Source organism: Colias croceus, chromosome 16, assembly GCF_905220415.1.
Source record: "Colias croceus chromosome 16, ilColCroc2.1".
In the NCBI taxonomy this organism is placed as follows: Eukaryota; Metazoa; Arthropoda; class Insecta; order Lepidoptera; family Pieridae; genus Colias; species Colias croceus.
This window is the reverse complement of record NC_059552.1, coordinates 10,491,619-10,514,789: the sequence shown is the minus strand read 5'-3', so window position 1 is coordinate 10,514,789 and position 23,171 is coordinate 10,491,619. Positions and strand designations below refer to the sequence as shown.

The 23,171-nt window shown below is 33.0% G+C and overlaps 1 protein-coding gene across 1 annotated transcript in view; it reads right to left on the bottom strand.

Moving 5' to 3' along the window:
• LOC123698753 (hemicentin-2-like) overlaps positions 1 to 20,846 on the bottom strand; it is a gene marked incomplete at its 3' end in the record, with an annotated part of 122,927 nt that extends 102,081 nt beyond the window's left edge. Inside the window, exon 1 of the mRNA XM_045645502.1 lies at positions 20,676 to 20,846. The remainder of the gene's footprint in view (positions 1 to 20,675) is intronic.
• Between the last annotated feature and the right edge of the window lie 2,325 nt (positions 20,847 to 23,171).

Genomic DNA, 23,171 nt, shown 5'->3' with positions numbered 1-23,171 from the left:
GCACTTCCTTCTAATTGTTGTCATTTCTCACAATCAAACGACGCTTCTTGTTTTTCCGATACAAACAATATTTTTTCATTAGGTACATTATAAATATCTTTCTAAGAATTACGATAAAAATGTTCCTATGATGTCCCAAAATAATATATTATACGTAATTTAGTCTCATTTGAAACATTAAAGTTAATAAAACGATCCCTATCAGTTTAAACAAAATTATCATGTAACACATACCTCCTTAGTAATAAAACATAGGAGTGTTTGTATTTCCCTCGCTCCGGCCGACTCAGCCTACCCTAAACAAACTGCCTATTTGCCTTGAAATTTTTATGTAAGCATTATTTTTTAAAAGCTACGAGTTCCCTAGTATCGGCGTGTAAACAAATTAATATTTCCCGCGATCGTATTAGATTCATGTATACTTTGAGTCATGTTTTTTGAACGGTTTTTGCTTCATTTATTATTTTCTTCCTCTCATGTGAATAACAAATATCGAGAATTTAGTCTTCTTCAATATAAAATTGTTCTTATTAAATTTAGCTAAGAAATATTTTCGAATAAACTTCTGTAACATAGTATTATAGGAAAAAATGTTGATAACTTAGAATGAATTATTTTAATTCAAAATTACAGATGAAAAAATAAAAATTCCGTGTTTATACTCCTTTGAAAGTTAAATATCTGCAAGAACAAATTTTAATTATGTAAATGAACTCATGTCAACAAGTATAGGTTTGCGAGTGAAGGTATTGGGTTTAATATTCAAATTGAGCATTTAAATTACGTTGTTTAATTAATAACGTTAAAAAATTTTGATATCATGTTCATAATGTTGAACATTATTTTTCATGGAGACAAGGATTTCATTATTAATAATATTGTAGAGTTAATAATATTGCATATTTATATACATAAGTCTTATGTAATAAGCCACAGCACTACAATACACTAACAAAATCGTTTTAACAGTTGTGATATAGTGACAAACATTCATCCCCAAACTTTTACGTTTATAATATTAGACAAACACTATAGATTTTCCATTTGTATCGCTTCAAATAAAGCGACGAGTCACGTTACGTGATGTGCCAGGGCCAGGGTGAAAGCAGGCGAGTATCCGATCACAATAAAATCAAAAACAGCTCATAAACCGCGCCCATCGCTCCCATTTGATTGCCAATCCTAATGTATTCGATACATGAATTACACCCGGCTTTACGTGTCACATTCAAAGGTGAGGCTTTCGATATATTTTACGGTGTATTTATGTTTGATTATACGCGGCTCGTTTTTATGGGAAGCGATTTGTAAATTTCACGCGTGTTTGAATTATATTTGCTGGTCATAAACGTATGTTATTTACGGAACTGTGCTCAATTTTAAATTGGACATGAATTATTAAGATGTTTTCAGTTATTTTAACATCATCATTATCATACTTACGTTAGTTTTTAATTGAGGAACTTGCGTGTAATTTGCCTGAGCTTATATAGTGATGGATGGTGAATAAATTAGTTTCAGAAAAAGACTAGCTTTCCGCCCGCGATTTCGCTCGAGTAGTCTAAAGCTTAATCAACTTTTCTCAAGAATCGCGCTATACAATGGTGAAAACAGATTAAAAATCGGTCCAATAATTTGTAAGATAATGGCGAACAAACAGATAAAGCAGTAGAGAATAGTGTAGGTATTACAATATTAAAAGATTTACCACACCTCTTGTGTTATTCGTAATTCTTCATCAAATTTTGTCACTAATGCATTACTAAATTATGCGGAAGGATGCGTTATTACCAAATAAATAGGGCTGTTCAAAACAGCGATAGCCCAAATCCCTTCCTCTGTTTGAATTCGCATCTTGATCTGTAATTTCCTCTAAGGTCAGAGGATGCGGCTCACCGGCAGCTGTCGTTAGTGTCAGGAAATGAATTAACGGGATTGTTTGCCGATCTATAGAGTCCAACGGTTTTTGGGTAAAAATTATCAATTGAAAGTGTAAACTTTAAAATTTACAAGGGTTTATGAATAGTATTTTTTTAACTATAACCAGCACCATATAATAAGGTCTAATAATTATATTCACGAACATTGATGAAAGGTACAGTAAATTGAGTGTTTTTAAACACAGACCAACATAAATGGCAATCTTAAATTAAAATTCATATTTTAAAATAAACCATTATAAGACAAGACAATAAATATCACATAAAACGTTATCTCTACAAACATCTTATGTAATGAATAAAGAGTATCCAAGATGCAGATACGTTAGCGAGAACATTAATCCGGATGCTCCATATCTGCAAGTCATTAGGTAAATATATGAAAGTTATGAGTTGATAGCGTCATCACTCACTTCACTCCATTTCGCCCGAGCACTTAGAAATTTGAATATTGGCACGAGATCTTAATAGTTTTGGCAAGATCGCGAATCTTCGACTGGAGCTGCGATCATGAAAATGTTTGAGCGCATATCGTTAAACAAACACCGTATACTTAGATATGGGATTCAATTATATGCTTATGTAATGTTATTGTGGTGGATGATATTATTAGGTATTAGACTTAGTGGTTTTGTGGTATTTTATCTCTTATAGTGTACAACCTACTGCCTTTTATGTGGTGCTAAGTTAATGAACAATCTGTTTGTTTTGTGCTGTGCTGAATAAACATACTTTCTTTCTTCTTTCTTTCAATACGACGTAGAAGTCTGAGTGCAATACGCATTATAAATGAAATATCAGTCTCAGTAACGTGAACAGACTACCTGTCCGAAAAAAATGATCAGCGAAATAGTTGCAATATCTTCTAATAGTTCTAATTTCATCGGATTTATATGAATTTCTCCAACATATTATCTTTAATGAGCCTTTTGGTAAAAATAAAATTATGTTGCTCTATATTCGTTCAAAGCGGTGAAATAATTTTTGTAATAAAATAATTTCTATCTATAAATATACGACTTTTGTAAGCTCAATCGTGTTCTATATGACTTGTACGCCGTGGCCCGTAATACTATGATTAAACATAAAATAGGTTACATTTTTCACTTGAATGCACTAACATCAAGTGATTGAATAATAATTATTATCGCCCTTATTTATGTATTTTATAACATCTATAAGTACTACATAATTGGTTAAGTGTAAATAAAACGTAACTTATAGATTTATACAGGATTATTGTACATAAAAGCTTAGTCGCGATAAGATTATGGCATTAAGGACACCTACGCACTGGATGTGCGTTTATTTCGGGTGACATTCAAACGTCTGCCCTCCTGTTTCTATGTAACCTTTAGAAGTATTATAAATTCAAATAATAGAGACTTGTCGACAGCAGCTTTCATTTTAATAAACTAATCGCTTTTGTTGTTAAGTCTTTTATCCTATTTTTGTAACTAAACTGCTATATCAAATGAACTATGTTTTTGTTTTATATCTGTCTATTTGGTATATAATGCCTTGCGTGATGATATATAGCCTATCTAACACCGAAAGAATTTTTCAAATCGGACCAGTAGTTCCTGAGATAAGAGCGTTCAAACAAACAAATAAACAAACAAACAAAATCTTCAGCTTTATAATATTAGTATATATAGTGGAGTTATTACACGCTACGTTCAAACCAGCTTTTAAAACTGCGAATCGAACAAAAGGCCAAATTTCACCATCTAAAAATTCTCCAATAAATAAATCGAAAACATAAAAAAAAAGTTTCCATTGTAACAGACAGTGGCATAGCGATCAGGTCGCGAGTCACGTTGCGCCTCTCCAACCGTCGCGGAGGGCTCTCCGAACACCCTCCAGTAATTAGAAGGATCGTTGTTTACCGCTCTAAAGGTCGTTGAGACTTGTGTTCTTTGCGTTGCCGAAAATGTTGATCAAATAAACTTTGCAAATTGTGAGTGGCTGTTTAGATAATGTGATGAATCTATTTTTAGCTTATTTTGATGTAATGTTTCAGAAGAAAAATGGTCTATAATAAACAAGCTGTGCCGATAGACTTATTTTGTAGCATTAGAAAAAGGAATAATTGTTTAGTTTTCTTAAATTTGTATTCGAGACAGCAAGTTTTTACAACTTGTCTCTTTTTTCAGCTACGCACGTGCAATTATTTGACTTAAATTAAATCAATTAATTGATATACACGATTTATATAAGTAGGAAGATACCTAAAGAGAGTTAATATTTTTATAAAATTCACTGGTTAGTGTTACGCATGCCTTTTTCATTTTTAATACAAAGTTATCTCAAAAACTCTATGAAAATATACGTGAATTGTTAGAGTTGGAAACAACAAATTGAAAGGGTGTGCACAGTGCAACTATACGTGACTAAAATCAATTCGTCAGCATACAACTACTCTACACTACACTCGTACTCGCACTCGGCACTCCTTTCAGAAGAGCACAATGTCAATCTAGGCGCTTAGCATTTGAGGATAACCTGCGAAGTTACGCAATCCATGAATTGGGAATGTGAGCTTTCAGTTATTTACAGTAATAAATTATTATAAAAATAAAATTAATATAGAACTAAGATTATTAGATGTAGCATTTATGCTACTTCATTATAATACATTTATCAGGAATCGAAAAGAACATAAACTTGTAGTAACTTCCACGAAGACGTTATAGTAACACTTACTATGAGCGATTTGAATTTTCTACTTAAATATTAAAATAACTCGAAGGTAGCTTTTTGATCTAGTATAAAAATTTCTCTATATATATACGATTCATATTCAGAAAATATAGTATTAGACATTGTGAAGCAAATCTGTAGATGGCTAATCGAAATCTCATGTTCGAGACCCACTTCAATATCGAATTATTCTAACTGAGTTCCACTTGGTTTTAAAAATACATTGTATATAATATGTATGCTCTTGTTCAAAAAAGGTCACCGTATGACCTTTATAAGATTTTCTCGGATACCAATAATTCCCCTTCATATAATATATTAGAGCAAGCAGAAAATATTAATAAACCCCGCAACATTTATAAGCTAGCGTCTAAGTAAAGAATTCTTGGAATATAACTTAGTGAGTGGAATATGATAATAAAGTTCGCAATATCACAGGAACAAATCAGTGATATTGCTAGAAGCTGTCAAGTGGATGGGCTGTTAAGTCACGCTCTTCGTGATAAAAATGTCTTGAGTCATCGCCTGCTACGATTGCTACGAAGTGCTACGTGCTACGCCGCTACGGCGCTACGGCTGCAATCGGAGTTAAAAGTTTTCAAATATATGTATTCATTATTATATTCTTATTTTTTATGTAAATCTAGTCGGACTTGCGCTGGTCGAAACAAACGGACGTCGGCATCACACATTTCCGTTCAGGAATGTCGCATGACGAAGATCAGCTCATTCCCAACTTGTACCGCTACATTCAGCCGTGGGAAGCCGAGTTTGTGGACTCGCAGAGAGTATGGGCTGAATACGCGCTTAAGAGGCAGGAGGCTAATGCGCAGAACAGGTAATGTTTGACTTTTTGTTTTGGAAATTTCATAATTTTGCAGTGCTTATGGACAAACTCTTACCCGTAATTACCTGATCCTTTAACCAGTTCAGTAACAACATAAAACTATCTACAGTGGTGGTCATATAATTAAGAACGCTGATACAAAGGGAAGATTTTTTCAGACTAAGATGCATAACTAATTTCATGTAATTATTTTTATTTTTCTCGATATAGAAATACATTTCCAACAAATCACTGTATTCATTAATGCATGTAATTAGCCTAAAATTTAATAGACAAACTTTTTACACTACTTCTAAACATAGTATTCCTATTTACTGTTATAGTTATATCGATTCGAATACATTTTATTAGAGATAACTGATATCTATAATAATTAATTGTCTATTTTATATTATATTTCTATGATTCTGTTTTATTTCAACCCACTCGTAGTATCAAATAAAATCTACTCACATTAATATTGTATACAAATTGGAGACAATTATTCAGTGTAGTTTATGTTCTCATATTTAATTACAAAATTTCATTATCAAATGCATTTATCTGAATTTATTTCAACTCGAGATTAACGCATTCCTGTATTACAATTTACAATTCACTCCGCGTTCCACAGAATTCTATAAAGTATTTTTCTCGTACGCTAATTTAAAATTAAACAAGAAGCTCCGTACAAAACACGAGTTATATATTCAAAGCGCGAGCGCGCTTAATTAAAAACCTAAAAACTCATTAATAACATTATACAAATGAGCAATTACGTGTACAAACATGCGTCCCGTCCCTGGCGTCTATATTATATGCATGTTAGCACATTCATGTGTCGGCAATCCGTAGCCGGCTAATTACTTTGCCGCATTTAGCCGCATTTAAGCCGGCTATAAATCGTGACCGCAACTTGCGTCTCTTTGCCGCCGCTGCCGCAAGTATTTCAAGCGATAATAGGCTTATGTTTAGAATTGCGACTCGATTGAACTTATTTCAATGTGCAGTAGCTGAACTAGATTTACCCCCTTCACTTGTCCTATTTAAATAACTCGAAAGGCGAAGCTGATCGACTGGAAATATATTTTAGTAGATCGATGTTTGAGGGTAAAGCCCGCGCAATATGTTATGTTCGATCACAGAAGATTAAAGCGTAATTGATTAGCAAACATTCATACTTATAAAACAGGTCAGTTCTTTGTTCACTGTTTCGTGTTACTGCGAGCCCTGTTGGATGTAAGAGTCCTCGAACGATTAGAAGATGATATCTTCCCTTCATAGTGTATAAAGTTGTAGTGTTATTGTTTTCCAGGCTACAACTATGTTGTCTATAAGGCAATGACTCGATATTATCGATAAGTGAAAACCTCGGAGATCTTTTTATCGTGAAAACAAAGCTTTCAGAAAGGGGAAATTTCCATGGAAGTTAATAACGGTGCAACAATTACGAAATTGATATCAAAGGGATTATCCAAAAGATACATGTGCGAAAATTAATCAATATGGGAGCACATGGCTTGTTCAAACTGGGTCACACTTGCTACCGGGACGTTACTTATAACCTGCCTTCGAAATGAGAGCATATTTTAGCTTGTTTATCGTTTAACGGTAAGAAAGGAGGAATCTTTTGTGAATTTCAAAATTTGTCGTTATTGCTTGACGTGCTTTGCTTTAGAAGATAACGCGATTGATTTTCAATTTTTTTTTAGTAACAAGAAATTACAAATATTTTAATGTATTTTTATGTACCTACGTAATATAATACTGATGATAGATTTCATATTATATTCATTTTCAGAATCATGAGATTTCAAGCATATTTATAGATACAAGGTACTAATTGAGGACGTTTCAATCACAATATATTTGTAGTTAACGTTTCTGTCATTTTACACAGCTGCCCCTTTAGCCAAGTGGCTTTCTGTTAGCGTAGCGTTCAATAGAATAGACTACGAATGTATGAGATTGACGTAAGCTGTAGATAAACGTATCAAATACAGGTATGTAAAACCTATTGTAAAAGCCAAGCCTCTTCGGCTTTTACTCCTTTGAAGATATTTTCGTCAGTAACACTGTGGACGCGATATACATCTTGAGAGGTTAATAAAATAATCATAGCCCTTTTGTCAACACGATACTTGCGCAGTTTTCTAAACGCTGGCACGGTTTAACTCGCCGTTGACGCTCCCCACATAGTTAGGTTGTTTATAACAACAGTATGTGTTTGTGTCGCCCCTTTGTAATCCTGGAGACGAGGAACGATAACAAACTCCGAGCCTCTTAGGAATTTCGATACAAACTTGCTAAAGAGATAAAAATAAAGTAATCTCTTTGTGTTAGGCAGTTCTGTAGAAGTTTGCGTTTAGAAATATTGGTTTTGAAGTGTTTGAACACTAAATGTAAATGTTTATTTGAACGGAAAGTATGAAAATTTAAATCTTATAAATATAACTTTTGTCTTTGTTACATTTTCAATGGAATTTTGAATGTTTTTTATATCATTCCAGGAAAAACAGTTAAAACTTGAAGCATGAGTAATTCGCCATTTTTACTTATTATACAAAAGAAATATTTTTCATTCTTTATATTTCATAACAGCTGTAAAGGATATTTGCATTAAAATATTTGTGTGGGTAGCCCTAATTGTTTTACGGCTCGTTGGTTTAACAATTTTAAATTATTCTATACGTAATATTCTATCGAGTATTTGACAAAAATATATAAATTTACTTCCATCTGTTTTTCGCAAAAATGGGTGTCACGGGATAAATATAATATAAATTCGCCTCTCCTATATGCTGGCGTAATCACGTTGCTTAGCTTCTTGCTACATTAATAAAAGTAAACGCAAGCGACTACCTTTTTCAACAAAACCGTGTATCTACTTACAGGAAAAATACAAGCAATTTCATCCAAAGTTTCGCAGCACTGTTCACATAAACCTCCTTATTGCACGGTACATAACAAATGGTCTCTAAAAGTAAATAGGAAGTGAGCGAGTAGCCCGTAAGCGGTTTATGTGAACCGTCCCTATCGTAGTTTGTTAAAAGCGGAAAATGCTAAGCCCATTCATGCTACATAGCCGTCTTTCAAGTTTGAGAGATTAAAATGTATTAAACTCATTTATGAACGGGGAATGAAAGGAATATACATTATACATATACGAGGCTATTTCGAACGAAATTGTTATTTAGTCGAGAAATCAGGATGCTTTCAATAAGCTGGAATCCCCTATGTAGGGACACACATGTAAAATTCGCTGATACCTACCATAGTTTATTTCCAGTTTCAGTGTATGACTTATCTCACGTGGTGAAAGTCAAAAAATTAAATCTTTACTTCTGTTATTAGTTTTTTCTTAGGCTGAAAGATGAAGTGTAGGCACAGCACACAATAATATACAAACTTACGTCTAAATATTCGTTAAAGAACTTTTAAACTTATTGATGAGTTGAAATGTTAAACAAAATACATTACTACTCCACATAATATACTGCAATGTAGAATTCAATCTTATTTCAGCAATGGTTGAAGAGTGAATATCCGAGTGCAATAGATCGCAAGTGAAACGAAGCCATCAGCGTCGCCGTCAGACGAAGAAAAATGCTTACTCCATGCTAATGCAGTGCCCGGGAAATTAAAATGTTCCTACATATTCTAAGCTGAACTTTGACCGAGTTTGTGATAAGAAAGTAATTTTTGTTAAAGACTTTGCGTATTATTTTATTTGGTTAGGGTTTTTTTTTTGGCTCTTTGGTGATGATAACAGTATTATTATAACGGTAATAATATTATATGTATTACTAGATTTCCGCCCGCGGCTTCGCCCGCGTTTGCAAAGGAAAACCCGCATAGTTCCCGTTCCCGTGGGTTTTTCGGGATAAAAACTATCCTTTGTGTTAATCCAAGTTACCCTCTATATGTGTGCTAAATTTCATTGTAATCGGTTCATTAGTTTTTACGTGAAAGAGTAACAAACATCCATACATCCATACATCCATACTTACAAACTTTCGCCTTTATAATAATATACTAGACTAGACTAGACTAGACTAGATTTCCGCTTCGCCCGCGTTTGCAAAGGAAAACCCACATAGTTCCCGTTCCCGTGGGATTTCCGGGATAAAAACTATCCTGTGTGTTAATCCAAGTTACCCTCTATATGTGTGCTAAATTTCATTGTAATCGGTTCAGTAGTTTTTACGTGAAAGAGTAACAAACATCCATACATCCATACTTACAAACTTTCGCCTTTATAATATATATTAAGATATTAGATATTAGATTAGATGAACCAAGTAGGTATTGCTTTGAATTTAAATGAATAAGAATAATTCATAATGTAACCACTTTCTAGTTTCATTGACAGGTTATTGATATAAAGAATAGGTAAAACTTTCTGCCAAATAAATCAATCGAATATTTCTTATTAACTGCAGAGTTGCAGATTTTGGATAGTCACTTATCACCAATAAAAATAAATTTTATTAAAGTGAAACTTTTATTACATCGTCTCAAACTTTTTGGTCTGTGTAGCGCATGTCGCGTGACGTACGATACGTACGATAATTATCGTACAAATACGATAATGTTTAGTTAAATGTCTATAGTGTGAAAAAAAGTTTCACTTTTACCGTGGTTTCATAAAACCACACAACATTTTTTTTCATATAGTTGTGATATGATATAGGAGCCAGCCACTTTACTTACTACTGCCAAAAGTTATTACATACCAGAGACGAAAACTATTTAATAAGAAAAGAAACCTAACCGGTTGTCCAAAATCAATACTAAAAGTGAACCAACCAACGTACCAAGGTCTAAATATAATATATCAATTACTTAAATGTTACGTAGCTCTTTCTAACTGATAATAATTGAATATACATGTATTTTGTCTTTAAATATATTTAATCATAGTCATTATATTTCATTTATTTACTTTTCTATACTGTTAGTTGTATACAATATATATTTTATGAGTTATCGAAGTGTAAGCGCGTCACACACGGTGATGATACTATAATATTAACACTGACACAAAATTTCGGGTCATTTGCAACAGGATGGCGGTTCTACAGGGGTCTTAGTACGCAATGACAAAAAGAAAAATTATGGTCAGAACGCTGATACCGCCGGATACCTTAAGATACTGTAATATTTTATATTAGAGAATATTTACATAAAATATTATAGATTCTTCACCGTGTGTGACGCGCTTAAAAAGACCGTTATCTTGCGATGTCATCTTGAAATGATAGGTGTGGTTTTGACATTAGGTTTGCTTATAGTTATTCCCTTTTTCACATTTTTCTATTTGTGAAAACGAAATGTATATGATTATTTTTGTTTTTACAGACTTAGATTAGAAGATGAATATATTATGCTTATAGCGGTTTCAAATAAATACTTATATATTTATCCTAGGATAGAAAATATACCACATTTATATAATTTCAGACAGGAATAAAAAAGTAGAGTTGCAAATTTCAGAACATTTTTATTTCACAAAATTTACACTCGTATGTTAAATAATTCAATATCGATCATAATACTATCAATAAGGTCCCACCAAGTCCCACCAAGCATTCCATTTTTAACAGTATAATGGTTAACAAAGCAGTAAGTAAAGCTTTGAGCACATGAAATGAAATGTCTCAAAAAACTAAAATTGATTACAACGATACACCTAATAGCGGCACATTAAGCTAACTTTGAATAGAAACTGACGATTAGATCGACGATAAAGTCCGTACACGAAACAGTCGTTAACTGGCCCTTCATATTTAAACAATAAATATAAGGTTTAATGGAAAATGCCTTACATTGCGGCTTATAGGAAAACGTCAACAGAAATAGTAGACAGGATATTGGCAATGTACTTCAAAGTACTTTGGGTAAAAGAAAACCAAAGTTAAATATGACTTTTCAATAACGACCTATAGTCCTTTGCGGCAATAGTTAAATCTATCTGAATGCTTAAATAAATGAAGATTTTTGTCTTTGCTTTCGCGTTATTGAGTTTTACATATTACATTCGTCAAAACTGTTGATGTCATAATTTATGTAGAGTTAAATAAGTATAATGAGAACTTTGTTCAAAATCGAGCAAGTTATAGACTTATTGTACTAAAAGAACGACCTTCACATTATTATCTCTTACAGTCGTAAAAATATAATATTAAAGAAGAGCCGAATTACTTTCCCGAAAGGCAGTAATAGGTTAAGGATTTATTGCGCTGTCTACAAAAAAATTTCAAGAGCCAGAAAATTTAGATGAAGGGGAATTCCACTTGCAAAGATATTAAATCGTTCTCTTTTGAGCCTGTGTTACGGACATTTTATGGGCGCAAACTAACTTTGTCTTAACCAAAATTCACCACAAAATGTAGAAGCTAAAGGAAGCTCATAGTAGAGACTTTGTTTCTTTGTGCAATACATAGGCAATAGAAATCTGAAATAAAATATAAGACCTCTTATAAATTAGTTTTCACATAACTTGGTAATAAGTGGATTTTTATATTTTAAAATATTATAACGATTAAGACACTTTTTAAAAGGTCTCAGTGGATATTTAATATTGGCAAATGAGTTTGACCTTTGAATGTTAGTTTGGGTATCAAATGCCTAATATTTAAAACTGCAAAATTATATTCCACCTGAAAAAGTTTCATAGATAACTAACTGCTACTCACAGCTTTACTTGCGTCGTTAAATTAAGTTCTTATAGGAATTAGATATTCTACTGTGGTAAAGTAGCCAGATTTCACACTATCTAGCTTCCTAAGTATCACTAGACACACAAAATCATAACACAAAAATCACACGGTGTGAAAGCATAAACAATCAAATAAATCGCATATTTATAATAGTAAGATAAAGGATTCATTCATTTAACGACTAGCAGCGGTGAGCGTGAATCTCGATATAATTGGGTCGTGTACATTTATCGTCGTCCAGTAAGTTATGCCTGTGAGCCAGTAAGCTGCGCTAGTAAGCCAGTAAGCCGCTGGACACCGGCTAACAACTTCTACACGTGACCCGACCTACGTAATAACTCACAATCTTATATATATCTCGTTTATTATGAGGTATTATCCCGTGTTTCTAGACATAGTTGGTATGTGATACATTTGTTAAACATATAATATAAATATTAGAATTATTGGTTGTTATAATAATGATACTAATGTGTATTAAATATAAAAATGTTAAACCCTATCTTATATTTACGTATGTAGATGGTTTTTCAACACTTAGATATAAAACTAAAGTGAGCTAGACTAAATTCACAGTCTGATAATGTAACAGTTTGTTATCTCCCGACCCCAGTGTATGAAATTGTTATCTAACTATAAACTAAAGGCTCGATAATACTATCGCGATTTCAATCGGCTTATAGCTGACTAATCACTTAACAATATCAAATAGAAAATCATCCACTTAAAAGCAAAAGCTTGCCAAATGTTATTAAAAACAAAATCATAGCAATACATTTAAATCCACTCCATGAATTAATTTATCATTGGAATTGCAGCATCCATTAGGGTCGTTAAGAGATCTCGTTGGAATAAAAGTCAAGTCATGGGCATGATTGATCCTCTGGAATCTGGATGGACCGCGCGGAACAACTCCGCAATCTATTAGCCGGGAAACTATCGCAAGAAACTTATAATCTCGTGCCGCGTCTGAATAATTCATTCCGAATTATGTCATCGACAAGTCAAATTTGTTCACTAAAATTGTAGTTGTGGTTCGCTCGAACAAATCGAGTTTTGGCACGGTTTGATTGCCGATAACCTAGAGCCCTTATAAATTATTCCACCCCGTAATCATCTATTAATGGTGTTGAAGCCACGATTGAATAACATCGCTCGATTTGAGGTTACATTTAGATTTTTCAAAGAGTAATATTGTACTGGAACGTGGATGAGGATTTTATACGAATCAATATAATATCATTTACAGAACTACAGCTATAAGTGGTTCAAAATTGGTACTAATTCTTGTACTAGCTTCTGAAAATAATACAGTACGTGATTTTCCAATAAAAGCATAAGTGCAGAGAACAAGAGATATAGGCACATAATTCCTACATTATAATATCTGATCCAGTAATAGTTATATTTGAAAATTCAAATAATATATTAATAAATAGGTTATACAAGTGACATTTAGGGAAAGCATAATAATAATATTATATATATATTTTTAGAAGAAGTGGACACAAATTAATACCTTCTTCGAAATGCATTGTCCCAAAATAAAAGTTCTCAGAAAGCAAGCATTCGTGCCCGAAACATCTCCGGCGATCACTAATAAACTCCTGCGAACCAAATATAAATTTCCGCCGACTTAGGATCTTTATTACATAATAAACAAGTTAATATTCTGTACGAGGGTTTATTCGTCGGACGCAGATACAAGTTCTGAATAAAACACTAAGATAGGGTCCAGTGTAACGGCCATAACTTGGCAGTACTAAATCGCTCCATAAAGTAGCGGCATAAGGCTATCGGCCTGGAGGGAGCGATCGGGCGAGCCCACCGTAACTAAGCTGGACCGAGCCCCGGAAAACTGTTATTTTCTATTGTACTTACATTTGAATTCGAAATGAAATTCTTAGCAATTCCTCGCTTGATATTATTCTTGGACACAATCCAATCGCGCATTCTGAATGATAATGTCAGTGCGGTTCGAGTTTAAGTATACGAGTGAATTCTTTTCGCTTTATGTTTGATGTAATACTGTACTTACTGCATTTTATAGTCGGAATTTGGAACTTGTTATAGTGCTTTTAGTTTGCATCAACGACGGAAAGTTTCGTATGAAACGTCTCAGATATACGGCTGTATTTACCCACAATGATAGTTGGAGATGAAACTTGGAGTTTTGATGTAAGTATCGTGTGCATGGCACTACGGCTTCAATTATGAAAATGTTTTAGATGTAGGTATCTACTAAATGTTGTCCGTTACTTTTTCGTTGGATAAGTTTTTACGCTGAAACCTAGGTAATTAATTTTCTTGTCGAGGGATTAGATATCTGTAAATAAAAGTGTCGTGATAGAATTATCTGGAGGAGATGGAAAAATGATATTACTTACCTCACTTTAAGTATTGAAATAGAAAACACTGTTTACGTAAAAACGATATCAAACTAGAATATTTTTCATAATTTTAGCTCATCCTCCACTTCGATATTAAAGTGAGAAGCATTATAATATTGTAGTTGTAAATCGAGCTTTTTACTTCTTAAAAAAGTTTAATTTCGTAACGTTTTTCTGAAGAACATTGAATATATTCGTTAAAAGCTGTAGTATTTTTGTCTTAAAATGCCGTATACGTTAGCAAGCCGTAATTATGTAACTGTAATGTACTTAGTACTTTTAATGCGAATCTTGAGATGTCTGAAGTATTAGGTAATGTAGGAAACGGAACGAAGGCTGTATAAAAGGGACGAATAATAGAATTCCAGTTATAAATGAAAGAGAGGGAATTCATTTTAGTAAAACGTCTTAGTGGTAATTGGCAGTATTAATGAAGGTGGTTATTTTTGTGAGAGGTAAGCTTGTGAATGGAATAACCTAAATAAATATTGTAGTATACACGATACGGAAAATAACTTTGATTTTAACACTAGCAGATGAAAATCTGACATAAAGTAAAAAAAAATGAATTTGAACCTGACATTACTAATAATCATGTGTGTTTATTAACCGACTTCAAAAAAAGGAGGAGGTTATCAATTCGGCCGGTATGTTTTTTTTTTATGTATGTACACCGATTACTCCGAGGTTTCTGAACCGATTTACGTGATTCTTTTTTTGTTCGATGCGGGATGGTGTCGAATTGGTCCCATAAAAATTTTATTCGGATAGGCCCAGTAGTTTTTATTTTATGAGTATTTTTGTCTGTATTTGTAAATGTTGCAAGTGCAAGTTTGAAGTCGGTTGTTTTTAACGCAGTTATATAGACTTGTTTTGAGTTAAAGTTTATGGATATAAAATATTTCGTATGAATTCATTACAAATATAATACACAAATATGATCAGCAACATACATGAACAGGGGCTCATCTTATCCAAGATTTAGACCATTACGGCACGGAAACGGTTTCAGAACTGAGCGAATTGCCGCCATTACACCACTTGTGTACGGTAGCCATTTTCTTTTCTTATATAAATACGTAAGACGATGCGAGTTTTCCTCCTAATGCATGACGTTAAATTTTTACAAGAAGGTTCTGGAAAATGTAGTTTATAAAAGTGTAGTGCAAAAGAATACAATACAAAACATTCAGTGCTAACTAATATAATCATTGCACAATACAATATCCCAATTACAATTGTTCTCAACTTTTCTGTTACAACAATAGAAACTGAAACTGAACTATATCGATTATTATCTATAGGTAGGTAAAATCGAGTAATTAGTTTGCTTGTTTGCTAGTTAGTTACTGTCATGACGTTATAAAAATTGCATAGATTTACAGAAATAAGTATTGGTACCTTTTGACAATAATTACAGAAAAACCGCGAGCAAATGCATAAAAAAATTGAAAATACATAAGAGCATTATACCAGGTGAAAGGTAAGACGTTTGACAAATTTAGATAGGAGCTTCTACTCATGAAACTGAACAACTTTTGTTCTACAACTTTGCTGAATTCGTAAAAAAAAATTGGACTTTGTAAGGAAACTACGCTAATCAGCTGACAGATTTCCATACAAAGTCCAATTTTTTTTCTACGAATTCAGTAAAGATGTAGAACAAAAGTTGTTCAGTTTGATGAGTAGAAGCTCCTGTCTAAATATTTGTCAAACGTCTTACCTTTCACCTTGTATTATAAGTTCTACACAATACTAGCGTGCACTTCTATTCGTCCGTTTAAAAACTTGCTAATTATTAAAGCTTATAAAGATAAACCCCGTTAACTTTCAAGTAATTAGTGACCCGAAGCAAAAGTTAGGCTTTTAGACAAGGAGGTAATTTCTCAGACGCTGTCGGTAACTTATCATTCTAGACGGCGCTATTTTAATAAATTGAATTTGCTATTTTCTAAGAAGGAATTATTTTCATAACGGTTTAATTCATATTGAAATGCTTTCTATAGTAATAAGGATTAGAAGTATATCATTGGAAGTTTTCAAACTTGTATAAGTGAGTTAATAGGTACCTATTTTTTTTTAATTAAAGAGTAAATTCGGCATGATTTTTGTGTTATTGTGATTGCAGATACTTAGGAGAGAATACATTCTATATTCTGGAAATTAATCGGCTTTCAGCTTACTAAGTATCATTTATTATTTATGATAGAGTTGTTTATGATAACAGAATAACTATTAGGACATCAAATAATAAATGTACGTATGAAACTTATGAGGCGGCTTTGATAGTAACAAATGAAATACACATTACGCGGGCTGTCAATAATATTATCAATTACTTGCCGTATTAATAATATTATGGGTAACTCCAATGAAATATTAACACATACATTACAATATTAACAGGTACGTGGACGATCCGGAGCCACAATTCTCAATTAACTGTCGGGGCGGCATTTCATCAAAGATTTGGGGACATTCTGTTTGAAGGCTATCGGAGGCACGTAACGTTACCAACTAAATAGGGTTATATGGAGCCAATTCGAGTCCGCATATTAGTTTATCGCTTCCCGAAAGGGCTAATCCCATTGGACCCTTGGTAAGGGATTCGGTCATCCCAAATGCCTTCGCTCCGTGCAGTGGACGGGACACTATCACCAATTTGCACTTAATATCGGGGAAGTATTTTGCTTACGGTTTCAATGGACACCTTTCCTAGCTTAATGATACGTGGATGCGGAGTTTTCACGAATTTGGGAAATAACTAGAGCATGTTTAATCCTGCGGTTGTTCGACGAATACCTTTTATTCCATACTGAATAAAACGTACATTTAATTTATTACTGTTCTAAGAACGCGGCTTTGTTTTGAGCTACGTTTCGCAATTCAATAAATGAATTTTAGGAAATCTCAGTATACCTACTTCAAAAGACATCAAAGCAATGAAAGTTTACCCCAAAATAAAAGATAAATTGTAAGTAAATATAGATTTTTATACACTTTAAAATAATAGAGTAAATTGTATTCCTTGTAAGAGAATTATAAAGGACGTGATATTAAAATACCAATTTTAATATCATGGCCCGATGTAAAAATGTATTTTAATTTTTTAAACACATAGTTGCATCATTTTTTTTGACTTTGTAGAATTTACAATGAATTTGCTCAAGATCTAGATATGTTCTCCCTTAGGTTAAATAAATTTAAGTACCTTGTGCATCACTTAGTTTAAGATCTTTATATGTATTTTTTGTTCATTGTTTTGTTTCCTGTGTAAAACCTTTTAAAATTTTAAATGTATGCATGCGGTGTTTACCTACCTTAAATTGTACACTTAGTTTTAAGATTAATTTTATATATACTTGTTTATTTTGTGTAACAATTACTGGTAAACCTAATAAATAAATAAATAAATAAATTTTATATGAAGCTACATTAAACCGCTGTCGCATGATGTCTTAAATGCGCAGAAAAGTGGAAAATTTTAATCTCGTACAGTTTAAATAAAATGAAAGTTAATGGATACGCTATTAAAATATTACGTTATACCTGACTGACTGACAGACAGAAGGGATAATTAAACGACCTTTTGTTTAGTTTAAAGTTTAAAAATTTGTAGGACCTTTTTACTAAAACGTCCAAAATTAAAATATTCTAAAACAACATAAATATCACGTAATGGTAAAAAATAACACGGTGAAAAAAATTCGTTCTTAATGATCAAGCCAAATGTAGTAAAGTAGGCAAAGCTTTTAATCAAACATAGTAATTGAAGCAATAACTCGAAACACTAATATAAACTTGAAACGCAATCAACATTTTACAACCACAAAGGAATATCTGAAGCAATTCCGAGTTAGAATTTCTTTTTGTTAAGCAATTTAAGTAGAACTTTGGCAGAATAAATAGTGAGTGCGGGCGCGAGGGTTCGCCGCTATTTGACTGCGGATCCCAAAAAGTTATGTAATTTACGAGATACATTTAAATGCGGTTAAAACGAGGACATGTTCATTAGCGGCTTGTAATTGCTGTCACAACTTCACTTTCTTTGGAAAAACGTTTTTTAAACCTGCCGTGACACTTGGGCATTCAGAGACAAAAATTAATGTCTCACTTCTGTTATAACTGAAATATTTATAGTTATAACGAATAAAAGGAAATTATAGTTTTATGTAGAACAATCTATTTCAAATTATCTTGGAAATTAATGTGAAATCTCTGGCTATTAAATATATAAATTCGTACCAGAAACAAAGGATTAACCTAGGATCCTTTTCATAGATCCGACCAAAAGGGATTATATCGGGGTATCATGTTTATGTGAGAATATTGTTCATTCGATTTTAATATTTTTAGCTCTATACAATTCAATTATGCCAGATATGTTGATAAAAAATAAAATGATTTATTTATTTTCAGCTCTTCCATGATCTGTTGAGTCCTGTTGAGTTTTAGCAAAAGTTCTTATAACGTCTAATACAGTTTAAAATTACAATCCTACTTCCAACAAAACTTCACACCGTATCAATTAGCTAGATTGTACCTTTATGTATGTATGTTCCTAACTAAAGTAAATTACAACATTATACTTGTAGTACCTACCATAGAAAACTGTGTAATATTTTTCCGCTCCGTTTTTCAATTCCTGGTCACCACGCACAATTTCAAATCCTAAATGAAGATTGCGTTCATTAATACCGTAATAAAATCACTTTTGATTTATTTTGGTATTATCTGATAACTCGAGAGGGTGTTCACTGTTCATCAAGGAACATTTTATTGAATCGAATATGAATTCTAGGAAGCCATTGTTACATCTTGGTAAGACTCAGGACCAAAGTTTTTAAACCGATTAAAGTTTAATCAATGATCAATTGTTGAATTTGATACGATTCGAAAGTAATCACAAAGAGAGTATTAATTGTTTGAAATATTAAATTTTTGATGAAAATTCTCAATTATTTTAACTTCCTACTCCGATCTCAAATCCTTGAATATTAACGATCGCTTCTATGTCTTTTAGACCGTGTTTTATATTTTGTTGAAGTGACTTACATATCTTCCACTTATGATGTGAGATTATATCGTTTAAGATTATGTATATTATATAAATAAAAACAATTGTGATGTACTTGTAATCTTTTTATTAAAGTCCTTAAGACAATTAAATCGATGATGTAAGTGCAATCAATTTATTGAAATCAAGTCAAACCTATACAGCTTACAAGGCTACATATATACATTCGCTTCCAGTATGCATTGTGTGATATATCCACGATTAGGAGGCAGCTAATCAAGTAGAGTAGCTTATCCCGTGGATTCAATGTTTTATTCAGGCTCTTAGGGCGGGCTTTAAACCGTAAACTTTGCGCTTAACAACGCACTTTGCTTGATCACACTACTAGTACTTGCTATATCTTCCAACCTATTGCTTCCCTTCGTCTAGTTTTCAACTCGATTATAATTTTCAGACGTTCTAGGAATTGAATAACAAGTTATGACGATTTGCGACAATTTGCGAGCCGATCCAAGGTGTGCATTGTTGATTGTTCTGTATGAAATAAGTGTAGATTTTATTAGTTAACAATGTACAATTTTGAAAAAATAAATTAACGTTACCAATTAATTAGATTTATGTAATGATAATGAACAAATACAGGGTGAAACTAAAATAATGAAACAATGCTCTATGTAGAGACACAATCAAACGTAAGAAAGACAGGTGAAATGAAAAAAATAATAATGTTCAATTACGTTTATTATTAATTATTATCAATTAAAATAACATTAAAACTATTTTCATGTGCGATATGCAAATTTTCTTGGAAAACAATTTAATTAAACTGAAATGGTAGGCAGTTACAAAGTTCAGGAACGCACGTCGCAGCATGTAAACTTGAATAATGAAACATATTTTATATTCATTACACTAAAAGCAAATTTAAATTCATACGTGAACATGAATACACTACATTAACTTAAGTAGCACTTAAGTCAACCTAAGATTTGCAAAGAGGTGACCCGAAGTTATCTCGCATCTCTTTGCCAGCCTACACGCAGATGAAAGATAAAATCCGCCTTATTTAAAACTTACGTAGAACGGATTGCAATCCTCAGACGGCGGTCATAGCCACACTGAACCAGTCAAGTTCGAAACACACGAATCATTCAAATTTGCGCGGGATTTTGAACCACGCGTTTGCACAGCACTGCACTCACTGCGGGATCGGCGAAGGAACACGCATCACATGCGACCGTCACGGCCGGCCCGGGGATACTGGCGCGCTGGCCGCGGCGCGCGCACCTGCCCGCCCCCGCCCGCCCGCGCCCCGCGCTGCCCCCGCGCGCCCCACCGGCCCGCAGTGCGCGCGCACAACAAACGATCGCCGAGCCTCCATTTTTACATCAGTGTTGTGACATTGAAATTCAATTTTGCTACGCTGTCGCCGATCGCTACGGATTCGATGCGTTATCACTCCGATTGCTGCGTGACTGAACAACGGTCGAATCGGGATGAATAATTCTGAATATAATTTACTTTTAATAAGATGCTACTTCACTTTTCCCTTTACATTTAATCTCGACGTTTTATTGAACTTTTCCATTTGTATTATTTCTGAATCTCGTAAAGGCTTTTATTTCAGTGTATGATTTCTGAGTGGCAATCTATAAAATCTCCTGTCTCTACATTTTATGTTATTATGTATTACATTTTGGAAATAGAAAATCTTTTCGCTCAGGACCTACCCATTTCGAATGATTTTATTAGGGTACAAAGCATCTATGACCTTTATTGAAAAAGATTGAAATTATTAAAGTAAAAGGTTAGGTATTTCATATTCTTCTAAAGATATTTGAGATCCTTCTAATACTAATGTTCCGTTTACAATGGCTTAGTTAGTAATAACGTTATTTTCTTCCACTCCCCACCCGTTTTATCAAGCTGAGAGGCGGATAAGGGAATCGCAAGCGATTTCCTCAGTACATTATTTTGCCAAGTTAACTCGTTCGCTGACATAATACATATGGGGATTAACATTTCTATTTTCCAGACCAGAAACTTTTATATTTCCAAACTGATCATGTAATATTTTGTTTTTGAATTAACATTTACAATTTACTTATTCTCTTATAAGAAGCATGGTAGGTATACGAATATTCTCTTAATACTTCGATACTTCGTCATTTAATGCGTATAACTTGCAGTTTTGTGAATAATATTTTGTTTTATATGTGGATAATTATTTTCCGCTAAGGGATTGATCCAATATATTTAATTTTCGTACCTACATTGTAGTTATCAATTAAATGTAGAGTTTATACTAGAGACTGTAAAACTAGTTAATATGGTATATTTATTCAAATAGACGAATATAAAACGTGTGATTAAAAGATACCTTACATTAGAAACAAAATGCTAGCTGAGATCTACAAATCTAAAGCTATTTGGGTCTTTGTTACAGATGCAGTAAAATTTAACTTGAACTCCAGTATGCGACGGAACTATATTTCTTATACAGCGTAGCGAAGCCGCGGCTAAAAGCGTAACATAAAATTGAGCAACAATACAATATTCGCTCAGAAACATGTAAAGTAAGCATATTCGGTTGAGACGGAGTCGGTAATTCCCCGACGGCTGCGGTTACTCCACTTTCCTTACAAATGGCCACACTTCGGAATTTAATTTCGTGCATTTCTTTTACGCTATCGGATATTGTAAGGATTTGTGGATTCCATTTATACAAGGACTTTCCTTTTAGTCGGTCGCGAGCCTTATGTTAATGCCGGATTTGCTTCCCCGCACCTTCTCTCAACGCGACGCCGCGCCACCAAGAGATATTATTTTTTGGTGAATTGACGTGCGCGAAATTATTTGTCCTGCCTAAAAATAAACGAAATTCAAGACGTGGATGTTTATTGTTGATGACAACGAACAGTTTTTACACAGCGTTTAATATATTTTTTTTACCTTTAGTTAAAACATTTAGGGACTCTACATTTGGAAGTAGATTGTGAGACGTGATAAATATAACACTGCAAATATATATGGCGCAAACATAACATTATAACCTCAGTTGTATTCAGTTAAAGCAGTATAATAGTGTATCATGAGGTGAGGGCTTAAAAAGGACTGTAACGGTACGACGTTCAAACTACGGAATTATTAAGATATTTGTAATTGTATTTGTAAGGAGCGGTCCGTACTTTTTTCACTCCATGATAAATAAAGAAATATGTTTCCCACCAAAATATTTTACAGCCAATACACGGAATGGACCAATTTAGATAATACTTACTTAACAGTTACTTCAATTACATTACCGCGTAGAAGGAAAATATGTCAAGAAATATCTCTTACTCACGATAATAATGATAAGATAAATATAATTTCTTGGTCAAATATTAAATAGGCAACTTAGCTAGAACTTAGCTTTATGTAGAGTCAGTAAATACTTAAAATTATAATGTCGTGAGGACGAAAATAGATTTAAAAGTTATTTTATTATAAAATTGAATATTTTACACATTGAGAATGGATGAAAACAGATAATTCTAAATATGTATAGTATTTTGAATGTCGATATTGATG